General features: G+C 38.3%; 1 non-coding gene across 1 annotated transcript; it reads left to right on the top strand.

Annotated features, from left to right (window-relative positions):
* Window positions 1-289: 289 nt before the first annotated feature.
* On the top strand, window positions 290-364 carry Trnat-ugu (transfer RNA threonine (anticodon UGU)). The gene has a single exon. It is a non-coding gene; the product is annotated as a tRNA-Thr (tRNA).
* Window positions 365-11,850: the final 11,486 nt, after the last annotated feature.

Below are 11,850 nucleotides of genomic sequence, written 5' to 3'. Positions count from 1 at the left end.
TCAGAGAGTTGCAAGAGAACACAGGTATTAACTAAACAATACAAGGCAAACAATATATGAACAATATTAGAAGTTCAACAAAAAGACAGAAATCAGATGAGAACCAAACTGAAATTCTGGAGCTGAAGACTGCAATGATAGAACTGAAAAATTCAGCAGAGAGCTTTGATAGTAGATTCACTCAAGCAGATGAACAAGTTGGGAAACTTCAATCATTTGAAGTTCTCAACAGAGTGAGAGTCAGTCTTCTCTCACCATTGGTGGAGAGCAAAAACTATCATGGGGGGCTGGGGAGATAGCTCAGTTGGTAGAGTGCTTGCCTTGTAAGCACAAGGCCCTGGGTTCGATTCCCAGCACCCCCCCAAAAAAAAAAAAAAAAAACCTATCATGGTGAATTATAAAGCAGTGAGAAACACTGTAAGATTGATCTAATTCATAGATTAAATGACAAAAAGTGATGTTGATACATAATACCACTGGTGTAAATTTAAGAGAACTTCACACAAGGCAAATATCAGTCAAATAAAATGACAAATAATTACTATGGTTGTTGCACAGGGGCTGCAACACTGGAGGCCGACACCAAGTCGCACGCTGACAACTATGGGGGACTCAGTAATGGATCTACACACCAAGATCTGAGAAGAGCTTTATTTGGGGTGATAGAGCACTTATCACATAGGAAGCTGCTTCTGTCTTTACTGCGTATAATACTGTCTTTTATATCCTTGCAGTTATGTGAGTCATCCATCTTAAAGGTCAAGCCTCGCATAAGCAGTTATTAGCCTATTTTGTAGACTACAGGTTAGTTACAGGAAGGAAAACCACCGTTTCACAGACCACAGGAGAGGATCCTGTTTGGCACTCTTTTGACAGAACGTCATGTAGGCCTCCTTCCAGGGGGCAGGGCCCACATATGGGTGTACTTGGGTATGAGATTAAACAATCTCATCACATAACTAACATAAATTAAAATTATGGGGGCAGGGGTTGTGGTTCAGTGTTAGAGCGCTTGCCTAGCATGTGTGAGGTACTGGGTTCAATTCTCAGCATCACATATAAATAAATGAGTAAAATAAAGGTCTATCAACATCTAAAAAATTTTTAAAAAAATCAATTATGAGCTCAACTTGCAATATCAGTTGAGCAAATCAACATCAAATATTAATTATGTGACAATCAAGTCTTTTAAAAATGTCCCTTTTTTAGTATGGATCTACTGAGATTAAGTATCATTTCTAACTTATATGCTTACCTGTCACAAAAATTATATAAACTTTATCTCAAATTCAGCCTAAATCTGTCCATTTTGAGGTAAAACCAAATATATTGCATTTCATAACTGAAAAAGCTTTACACGCAGAAAACATGCACACTCACCAAAAGGAACCTTTTAAAAATTGATCAATAATTCTCCTTACCCCTAATTCCTTAAACAATATAGATTGAAGTTGTAAGCTTATTTCCTATAAATTGTTCAACATGAATTTCCCTGAGTTTTCTTCAACAGTTTCTTGGAGATCCTATTAAGAATGCTCCCCAGGGCTGGGAGATAGCTCAGCTGGTAGAGTGCTTGCCTTGCAAGCACAAGGCCCTGAGTTCGATCCCCAGTGCCAAAAAAAAAAAAAAAAGAATGCTCCCTAACCAGGCCTGGTGGTATGTGACTGTAATCTCAGATACTCAGGAGGTTGAGGTAGGAGGATCTTTTAAACTCAGGGATTTGAAATGACCCTGGGAAATACAGTACTGCTTCTGGTTTGTGATCATACACAATTTGTTTTAAGGTATCTGAATTTATTTGATCTTATGACATTTTGGTACCACTATTTGTTTTTGTTCAATGCTATCTTTATGCAAATTTTCAGGAAATCTAGTGACTGAGGCACCTGCTTTTCCTAGCTAGAACCTGAGACATCTCTTATTTCTTTAACAGTACCTTTAATATCTGATTACACAGTACCATAACACTACCTTTAACATATGCTTAACATAGTACCTTTAACATGGTTAAAGGTTCTCCTGTGTCAAGTTCTAAACTGATGACTTGTAGAAAGAATCCTCATTGTTCAGTCCAATGTACATTATTTTTCCTGGGTTATAATGACATTTTTTTTCCTTTTTTTTGATGCTGGCAATTGAACCCAGGGGCACTTTACCACTGAGTCACATTCACCAGCCCTTTTTATTTTTATTTTGAGACACAGTCTCGCTAAGTTGCTTAGGATCTCACTGGGTGGCTGAGGCTGGCTCTGAACTTGTGATCCTCCTACCTCAGCCTCCCCAGGTTCTAATGACCCATTTTTATGAATCTGTCTATATAAAGTTGTTCATTTTTTTCCTGCAATTTTGTTTTTTATCTATAGTTACAGTTGTAGGACCTGCTGATGACGACTTTTGTGTTAGTAGGAAAAATTCCTTCCTCCTTACAGAGAGATGATTATCTTTTTACTCTTATAGTATGTCATTGTAATCATCTGTGTCTGTATCCAAATATTAGGAGCACATTTGGAGATTAATCATAAGAACAAATAACATACAAATATGATACTCAGATTAATACACACTTAAAAGGGAAAATTGATGCAAAGATATAAAATAGTCAAAACTTTTTGCTTGCTTGGGAAGCTCAGAGTTTTCGTTGTTGTCTGCTGTTTTTGGTGCTGGGCCTCAGGTACTCTAGCAAGCGCCCTACCCCAGAGCTACACCGCAGCCCAGAGTTTTGACTTCTAGATGTGCTTGCACAGCTTTTGTAATACCAAGATCTAACTATATGTTCTATACACACTTGATCCTCTTTGTTCATGAATTCCATATTTGAAAATTCATAAGCTCACTACAATTTGTAATCCCCAGATCAATGTGAAGGTGTTTTTCTGGGCATACACTGGCGAAAAGTTTGAATCAATTGATGTGCTCATTCCCATTTGGAAAACATGTTTCTGTTCTCTTTCTCTCATTCTGTGGGTTAATTTCTCCACTATTTTGATAGGGTCCTTGATGAACAAATGTTTTTAATGTTGATGAAGTCCAATTTCTTTCTTTTGGCAACTGCTCTTTGCTCTCATATCCCACAAATCATTATGAAAACCTGTACTGGAAGATTTTCCCACAAGTTTTCTTCTGAATTTAAAAATTTTAGCTTTTACCTTCAGTTTATTTTAACCTATTTTGAATTCATGTTTAGATGGTATAAAATGAGGGTCCAATTTCATTCTTTTGCATGTGGATATCCAGTTTTCCAGACTGTCTTTTCTCAGCTGAATGGTCTTGATGTCCTTGTTGAAAATCATGAGAGTTTATTTCCAAAGTCTCCTTTCTGATCTGTTAGTTTATATATCTCTTTACTAAGGCACTGTTTGACTATCACAGCCTGGTAGTAAATTGTGAAACTGGTACACATAAGACTCCAAATTTGTTCTCCTTTGGGTTGTTTTGACTGTTTGGAGACCCTTGAAATTCCCTATGAAGTTAATTAATTTTTCTATTGGGAAAGTCATTGGGATTTTTATAGGAATTGCAATGAATCTGTAGTTCACTTCAGGTAGAATCACCATCTTAACAATGTTAAGTTTTCCAATCCAGGTAACTGGATTATTTGTGTCATTTTAAATTTCTCAGTTATGTTTTGTAGTTTTCATTGTACAAGCCTCTTGCCTCTTGAATTTATTTTAAAACATTTTTTAGTACATTTCAAAATTTAAAAAATTTCATTTTGGTATAGTTTTTTTATAATGTATGGAAACAGAATTTTGTGAATTGGTTTTGTACCCTACAATTTTACTGAATCCATATAACAGTGTCTCTCTGTGTGTGTTTCTGTGATGTTTAAGGTTTTCTATAATCAAGACTATATAATTGGGGGCTGGGGAGATAGCTCAGTCAGTAGAGTGCTTGCCTTGTAAGCACAAGGCCCTGGGTTCGATCCCCAGCACCCAAAAAAAAAAACAAAAAAAACAAAAAAAACTATATAATCTATGAACAGGGATAATCCCACTTCTTTCCAATTTGGATGCTTTTACTTCTTTCTCATCTTATTGCTCTGGTTTGAACTTCCAATACTGTGTTGAATAGAAGTAGTGAAGGTGAAAGTAGGTATTCATATCTTGTTTCTTTTTCTTTCTTTTTTGGTATTGGGGAGTGAACCCAGGGTGTTTAACCAATGAGCCACATTCCCAGCCCTTTTTATTTTTTATCTTGAGACAAGGTCTTGCTAAGTTGTTTAGGACCTCACCTCACTAGGTTGCTGAGGCTGGCTTTGAACTTGTGATCCTCCTGCCTCAGCCTCCTGGGCTGCTGGGATTACAGGTGTGCACTGTTACATCAAGCTTCCATACCTCATTTCTAATCACAGAGGAAACACTTCCACCATTGAGTGTGCTCCTGTCTTGTGTGTTTTGATATGTGGCTTTTATTACTTTGATGTAGTTTCCTTTGTGTCTAGTTTATTGTTTTTGTCATTAAAGGGTTTTGGATTTTGTAAAAGGCTTTTCCTGAATCAATTGAAATGAACGTGTGTTCTTTCCCCTTCATTCTGTTAATGACGTGTATTACACTGATTGATTTTTGTATACTGCATCATTCTTGCCTTCGAAGAATAAATCTCATTGGCCACAGTGTATAATCCTTTTAATATACTTGGAATTTGTTTTGCTAGTATTTTGTTGACCTCTGAGTTAACATTCATCCAGGATATTTGTACACTGAACTCTCCTCTTGTTGGGTAGAATGTTCTGTGTAATTGGTCTGCAGTGTTATTCAACGCTATTATTTCCTTATTAACCATTTGTTTGGTTGTTTTATCCATTATTGAAAGCATGGTTAAAGTCTTCTACTAGTACTGTAGATCTGTTTATACACTTCAATCCTGTCAATGTTTTCTTCATTTGTTTGGAACTCTGGTTTTGATGCATATATGTTCACAAGGCCCTGAGCAACTTGGTTAGATGCTTCTCAATACAGAAATAGGATTCGGGATGTAAGTTCAAAATAATAAAAAGGGCTGGGGATGTAGCTCAGTGGTAAAGTGTCCCTGGGTTCAATTCACAGCATAAATAAATAAAAGCAGTGTTAAACAATATTAGTATGTTCTTCCTTTGCACAGGGTAGCAATTCTGAAACTGCTTTGTGTGCATTCTAAAACTGATGAAATAATATTGTGCATATAACAGGAGCCAGGAATCTGTCAGAGAAAAATTTACAGGAAAGGGAAAACAAATGGTAGAATAAAACATACCACATTGGGTTGAAACTGGAGGTTTCAGTGGAAACTTGTGGGCTTTAATATACACAGATAACTAGATATAGGAATGGATATAGATGCTGAATGCACACATGTATGTATATGGATGCATATGCATACATCTATTTCCCAGCTCTATCCAGAAGATAACCTACAATCAATGATACTCCCAAGATCACTAAGATAATTCAAACCCTGGCTTTTGAATACAATATTCCACTAATGGAACCAAGACTCCTTAGAGAAGCAGCTCATTATTCGGTTGAAATGGGGAAAATATCAAATAAGTCTTTATTTTTTATTTTTGTGGTGCTGGGGCTTGAACTCAAGGCCTCGTGCTTGCAAGGCAGGCATTCTATCAACTGAGCTATTTCCCCAGCCCAGCATAGAATTTCTTGATGTCAAAAAGTGAGGAAGTTCTTAAAGATGAGAGGAACATGGGCCAAAGGACAGCTTGAAGGGACCCCCCCCACCCCCGGAATAAGGTGATAACCCCTCCCGAATCATTACAGGATTATAATATATTTAATAAAGTGTCCAAGAGTTCACAGAGACATAGGGAAGTAAAGAAATAGAAGAGGGAAAACGCCTCATTTCCGTAGCATTCCAATTAATAAACGAAGGAATGATGGAATTAGAAAAATCAACATTTGACAAGCACCATAATAGATTCTGGCAAGAACCAACATTTAAATTAAAGTGACTGCACAGAAATTTGAAAAGTAACAGGATATTTATATCATCTCAAAGTATCTCCCCATAAGATAGTTATTTAATTGCAAAGGATAGGACAATCCTTTCACAGTGGATAAACTAGAGGTACTACCTTAACCAAGTGGCCAAAGCTGACAAAGAGAGATGTGATTAATCCACAGTAACTACCTCCTGATAGGATACACTAAGAAGAATTCAGCATCACTTTTGTATTCCTGATAAAATAATGTAAATTTAACCACAAGGAAACATTATTGGTCATATCCAAACTGCCAATGTTATTATGAAATACAAAGAAATTATCAGGAAGAGTAAAACTTGATGGTTTCTTAAAAGTCAGACCTGTTAGTAGTAGTGGTTTTTGTTTTTCCTCTAGTTAAATTCAGTTCGAATGCATGGGTACAGATGCAGAGTAGTCAGGGATTTCAATTTAATCAGAACTGTATTTAGACAGGGCCAGAGAACTGCAAGCAAGCTATGTGAGTATAAACGTGTGTGTGTTTAGAAAGGAAGACAGCACACTAAGTAAGGAGCTATGAAACAGTGACAGGATCTGTGCACTTACTGTAAATGAGGGACAGGAATGGAAAGACTCAAAAATCTGGGTAGGAACGCATGCAGCTAAAAAATATACGATATGGGGCTGGAGTTGTAGCTCAGTGGTAAAAGCGCTAGCCTAGCATGATTCTCAGCACCGCATATAAATAAAATAAAAATAAAATTTAAATGAAATAAAATATCCATCGACAACTAAACATTTTTTTAAAAAACACGACATAAAATACACACTTCAAAAGTTAGGCCTGTAACTTTTAAGTAACACTACAAGTCAGTGAGATGAGATGAACGCTGCTTTCCTAGAAATGCCGTACTAGTTTCTCAATGAGCATGTATTTCTCTAGAAACTTAAATAAAAGTTCGTTGAATGAAGAGTTGCCCAACTCGATGGAAGGCCATCGCGCGGGTCTCGCGCTGGACGAGGCCGCGCTCTCCTCCGGGACCCGCTGCACGGGTGGGGGCCGCCGCAGCAGGGAAGCGGGCCTCCAGGTCCCGGCCGCCCCTGGGCCGACAGAGCTCCGCGCAGGCCGGAGGCCTCCCAGGCGCTCTCCTGCCGAGGGCCTCCGCCGCTGGAGGCGCACTACGGCTTTCTTGGCTCCAGCCTCGGTTTCTGAAGCGGCCTCCCGGCCCGGCCTCAGACCGTCCACCTATGCAGAGCGGAGATGCCCCACAGGTTGCCATCTACTTAACCCGACCACCGACCTTACACGTCCCGTAGCGCCGGCTCCCAGGACTACACTTCCCGGCGGGCCCCGCGCGAGGCTGCTTCCGCCCCGATCGGGCCTTCCGGCCGCGGATTGGCTGCTACCGTGTCTGGCGCTGAGGGGCCGGGTCCTAGGGGCGGCGCCAGTCGGTAGTTGCGGACCTGGTGGGCGGGCGCGCGGGCTATGGACAGTGGTGGCATGGGCTGGGCGGGGACTGCCACTCTGACCAAACGGGAGGAGTGCGTGCGTTTCCGCCACGTGACGTAGGCGTGACTGCGTAGGGGCGGGTGCTTCCAGATGTCCGGCGGGCGGGGGGCGTGGCTGAGTGGTGAGCCCCGGAGGGGCCTCTCTGGAGAAGGTGTGCCAAGTCCCCCGACCTGCATTTCAGCGGTGATGGCAAGCACCAAGGCACTTGCCTCTGTGTGAATAGCCACTGCTTGAGTTTTGTACTGCCAGGAGCTGAGGTTGGGGCAAACCCCTGTGTGCAGTGCAGGGTGTACTGTGATGGCAAAACCAGGCTTGGTTGTGAAATTACCAAAACGTTATGGTAAGAAATTCCACATGGTCCTCCAGCGTTACCGGTGGCTTAACTTGAAGGACATGGACAAAGGCGATGCCCTTGAGAGGGTTCAAAAGGGCATCAAAGGGGGAAAATGTGATGGGAAAACCAGACCTGGTTGTGAAATGAAATTATAAAAACGTTTGGTTAGAGACCAATGCCTGGGAAAGGGTCAGTTCCGCTCCCCTCTTTCAACCTTTCTCCAGGAAGCCTAATTAACCGTGGGTCCCTCCTACCTTTTGGATTGTAAATAACTGTCCTGAGAGCCCCAGGACCCCCTCTTGAAATGTAACCATGCCTGTGAAAAGAGCCGTTTCTTCTGTTTCTGTAAGCATGCTTTATGTTAGAGCCCCTGCGTGGGCCTTCAGCCTCATAGATTAGGAATTTTAGAAAGAGGAAAAAGCCCCAGTGACAGGCTGGGTCTAAGAGGATGTCAAATAACCTATAAATATTGTGAGAAACTGTGGATCAGGGCTCAGATTTTGGAGTTTTGTGTTCTTCTGGGCCTGTCAGTGTAAAATAAAGTTTGGAGTTCCCCTCCTCTCCTGTGCTGCTTGTTGCTTTTCCAGTCTGTTTCCCGCAACAGTATCTATCTCCTGTTTGGAAGGTTCTAGGCGTCTTCAGCATCTTGGTATCCAAATGTTGAAGGTGGTTCCTTCAACAAGTGGTGTCCTCAGAGGCTTTTTATTTTAAATATTGCCTATTTGCTGTGCTTGTGTTTTTATTTAATTTCTAATTCTTACGTAAGTATATGCATACTGTAGAAAATTGCACATATTATATATTTAATGTGTTTTTACAAACCTAATACACCTTGATAGTTGACACTTAGATGGGTGATAGGGAGTACTGCCAGCACTCTTCCAGTTCTCCTGTGCTCTCAGCTTTACCGCTGAGAGAAGCCACTATCCTAGCTTCTAACATAGATTTTCCTTGTTTTGCTAGGCATAGTGATGCACACCTATAATCACAGCGACTGGGGTGCCTGGGACAGGAGACTCGCAAGTTGGAGGCCAGCCTCAGCAACTTAGTGAGACCGTCTCAAAATACAAAATAAAAGGGCTGAAAATCTTGCTCAGTGATAAAGCACACCTGGGTTTAATCCCCAGTAAACCTCTCTCCTCCCCCAGATCCTTATTTTTAACCTTATCTAAATGGAATCACACCATATGTTTTTGTTTGTTATTATGTGTATGAGATTTGTTATTGCTTGTTTGTTATGGTTTGTCAGTTCTTATTGCCCCATAGTATTCTGTTGTGAGACTATAACACAATTCCATTGTAATGTGCATTTGCACAGCGTTCAGTTTGGGGCCATTATAAAAGTGGCTAATCTGACCATTTCCATAAGTGCCTTTTGGGGGCATATACATATGCATTTATGTTGGTTTATACATGGGCATGAAATTGCGGTGCCCTGGGGAGGATATTTGTTCAACTTTAGTGGATAATGCCAAAGACTTTTTCAAAGGAGTTGTACTAAATTATACTCTGATCATCAGAGTATTAAGAGTTCTGGTTTCCTCAAATTCCCATGAATATTTGGTACTTTTCATTTTATCCCTTCTGGTGGTGCACATTTTCCTGATGACTACTAAAATCAACTACATTTTCTTATGTTAATGGCTATTTAGATATTTTCTTTTGTGAAGTATCAGTTCAAGTTTTTGCTCATTTTTCTGGAGGGCATCTTTTTTGTTACTGATTTTAACAGATAATTAAAATATGTTTTCTAACTGGACCCAGTGGTGCATGACTATAATCCCAACTACTGGCTATCCCAATGCTGAGGTAGGAGCATTACAAGTCAAGGTCACTTTGGTCATTTAGCAAGACCCTGTCTCAAATTAAAAATATATATATAAAAAATGAACTGGGATATAGCTCAATTCTAGAGTACCTCTGTATTCAATCAGCATTGCAAAAAATTTATACACACATACACACACACACACACACACACACACACGATAAAATCTTTTATTGGATATATGTACTACAATCTTCTTCCAGTCTGAGGGTTGTCTTAGTGGTATCTTTTGGTGAATAAAATTTCTTAGTTTTAATAGAGTTAATTTATTAATTTTTGTCTCATCAGTGTTTTTCATACCTTGTTTAAAAAAAAACTTTGCCTGTTCCAAGGTCATGAATATGTATTTTTATGTTTTATTCTAAAGGTCTTAATATTTTATCTTTAGCATTTATATTTGCCACCATCTGGAATTGATTTTTAGAGCTTGATTTTTTTCTGCATATGGATAGGCAGTTGATCCAACATGACTTATTGAAAAGACCATCTTTCCCCCACTGTACAGAAATTATACCTTTATATCAAGTGATCGTGTATGTGTGAATCTATTCTTGTAGTACCTTTTTGATCTGAATTGATGTAATTAGTTTATGCCAGTATTGTAGTCTCTTAATACAATAACTTTATAATAGGTATCTGTATCTGAATAATGTAAATTTTCTACCTTTGTTGTTCTAGATAGTGATTCTTGGTCCTTTGAACTTCTATATGAACTTTGGAACCAAATTGTGAATTTTCTCAAAAGCTTTGCCAGATTTTTTTTTTTTTTTTTTGGTGGGCGGAGGGGATTGCATTAATTTATAAAGTTTTGGAGAGAATTAGCATCTAATCATACAATCATCTAGACCATGACATGGTGTAGCTTAATTGCATATATTCTTTCAGTAATATTGTTACTTTTAAATCTAGAGGTTTTAAACATCTTTTAATTTTTTTCCCTACTCCTCTTATTTCTTTTTATGTTATTGAAAATGTCATCAATTAAAATTTGCTGCTTTCTTTTTGGTTGTTCTTGATTTATGGAAATCAGTTGCTCTGTATCCCTCAAACTTGTATAGGGGGCTCCATACCGTCAGTCTATATGTGGATTCTTTTAGATTTTTATGTAATTGTTATGTCAGCTATGGTTTTAATTGCTTTTCAGTACTCATGCCTTTCTTTTTTTTTTTTTTTTTTTTTGCCCGTTGTACTAACTCAGAACTCTAGTTGAATAGAAATGGTCTTTTCCTCAATCTTACAGGGAATGTTTCAGTATGGTAGTATTATGAACTTTAAGGTAGCATTTTAAAATATGCTTTATCAGGTCAATGATGATTTATCTTTTGATTTCTGACTGGCTCAGTTTTTTTAAAAAAAACATGATTAATTGTTGAATTTTGTCATATGATTTTTCTGCATCCATCAGGGTAACCATGCTGTGTGTCCTTTTTCTGCAAGAAGTGCAGATGTTAATTGATTTCAAGTGTTAACCCTCACATTCTTCAAGCAAACCCCATGTGGGTGGGATGCATTACTCTTTTTATATATTACTGATTTTGATTCTTTGTTCATGAGACATTGACCTATAACTTCACTCTTTCTTAGCAGATTATAGTATCAAGGTTATGCTGATCTCATTAAAAAATTGTTTAAGATTGGTGTTTTTCTTCCTCAGATGTTTAGAAGAAGTCCTTAGTGATGTCATCTGGGCCTTGGTTTCCTTTGTGGGCATTTTTAAGGACAGAGTTAATACATAATGAAGTATTCATATTTTGTACTTCTTGTGACAGCTTTGACAAATTGTGTTTTTTGAAACACTTGTACATTTCGCTCAGTTTTTAAATATTTATAGTATTAAAGTTCACAATATTCTCTTATTTTCTTACTCATATTTGTAATATCTGTGGCTGTACCTTTTAATTCTTGCTACTGTCTATATTTCTCTTTTTTTCTCATTGTCAATTGGCCTTATTAGGGGTTAATCAACTTACTAGTATTTGTAAAGGAGCAATTTTGTGTTTTGTTGATTTTTCTTTATTGTAACTTTGCTTTAGTTTTCACCAATATACTCCTTTATCTCTCTTATTTTTTTCATTAGGTTTGATTTGCTGTCCATTTTTGTTTCTAGCTTCTTGAGATAGAAGCTTGGGCACTTTTAATTTTTAGATTTTTTCCCTATAAAAAAGTGATAAATATTTCAAGTCTGATTTTCTTAAGGCTATAAAATTTAGTCTATGCACTACTTTCATCACGTCGCACAGGGTTGGACATGTCATCATTCTTAGAA

This window comes from Sciurus carolinensis, chromosome 15 (assembly GCF_902686445.1).
Source record: "Sciurus carolinensis chromosome 15, mSciCar1.2, whole genome shotgun sequence".
Taxonomy (NCBI): Eukaryota; Metazoa; Chordata; class Mammalia; order Rodentia; family Sciuridae; genus Sciurus; species Sciurus carolinensis.
The sequence above is the reverse complement of the archived record's forward strand: the minus strand, read 5'-3'. Positions and strand labels throughout refer to the sequence as shown.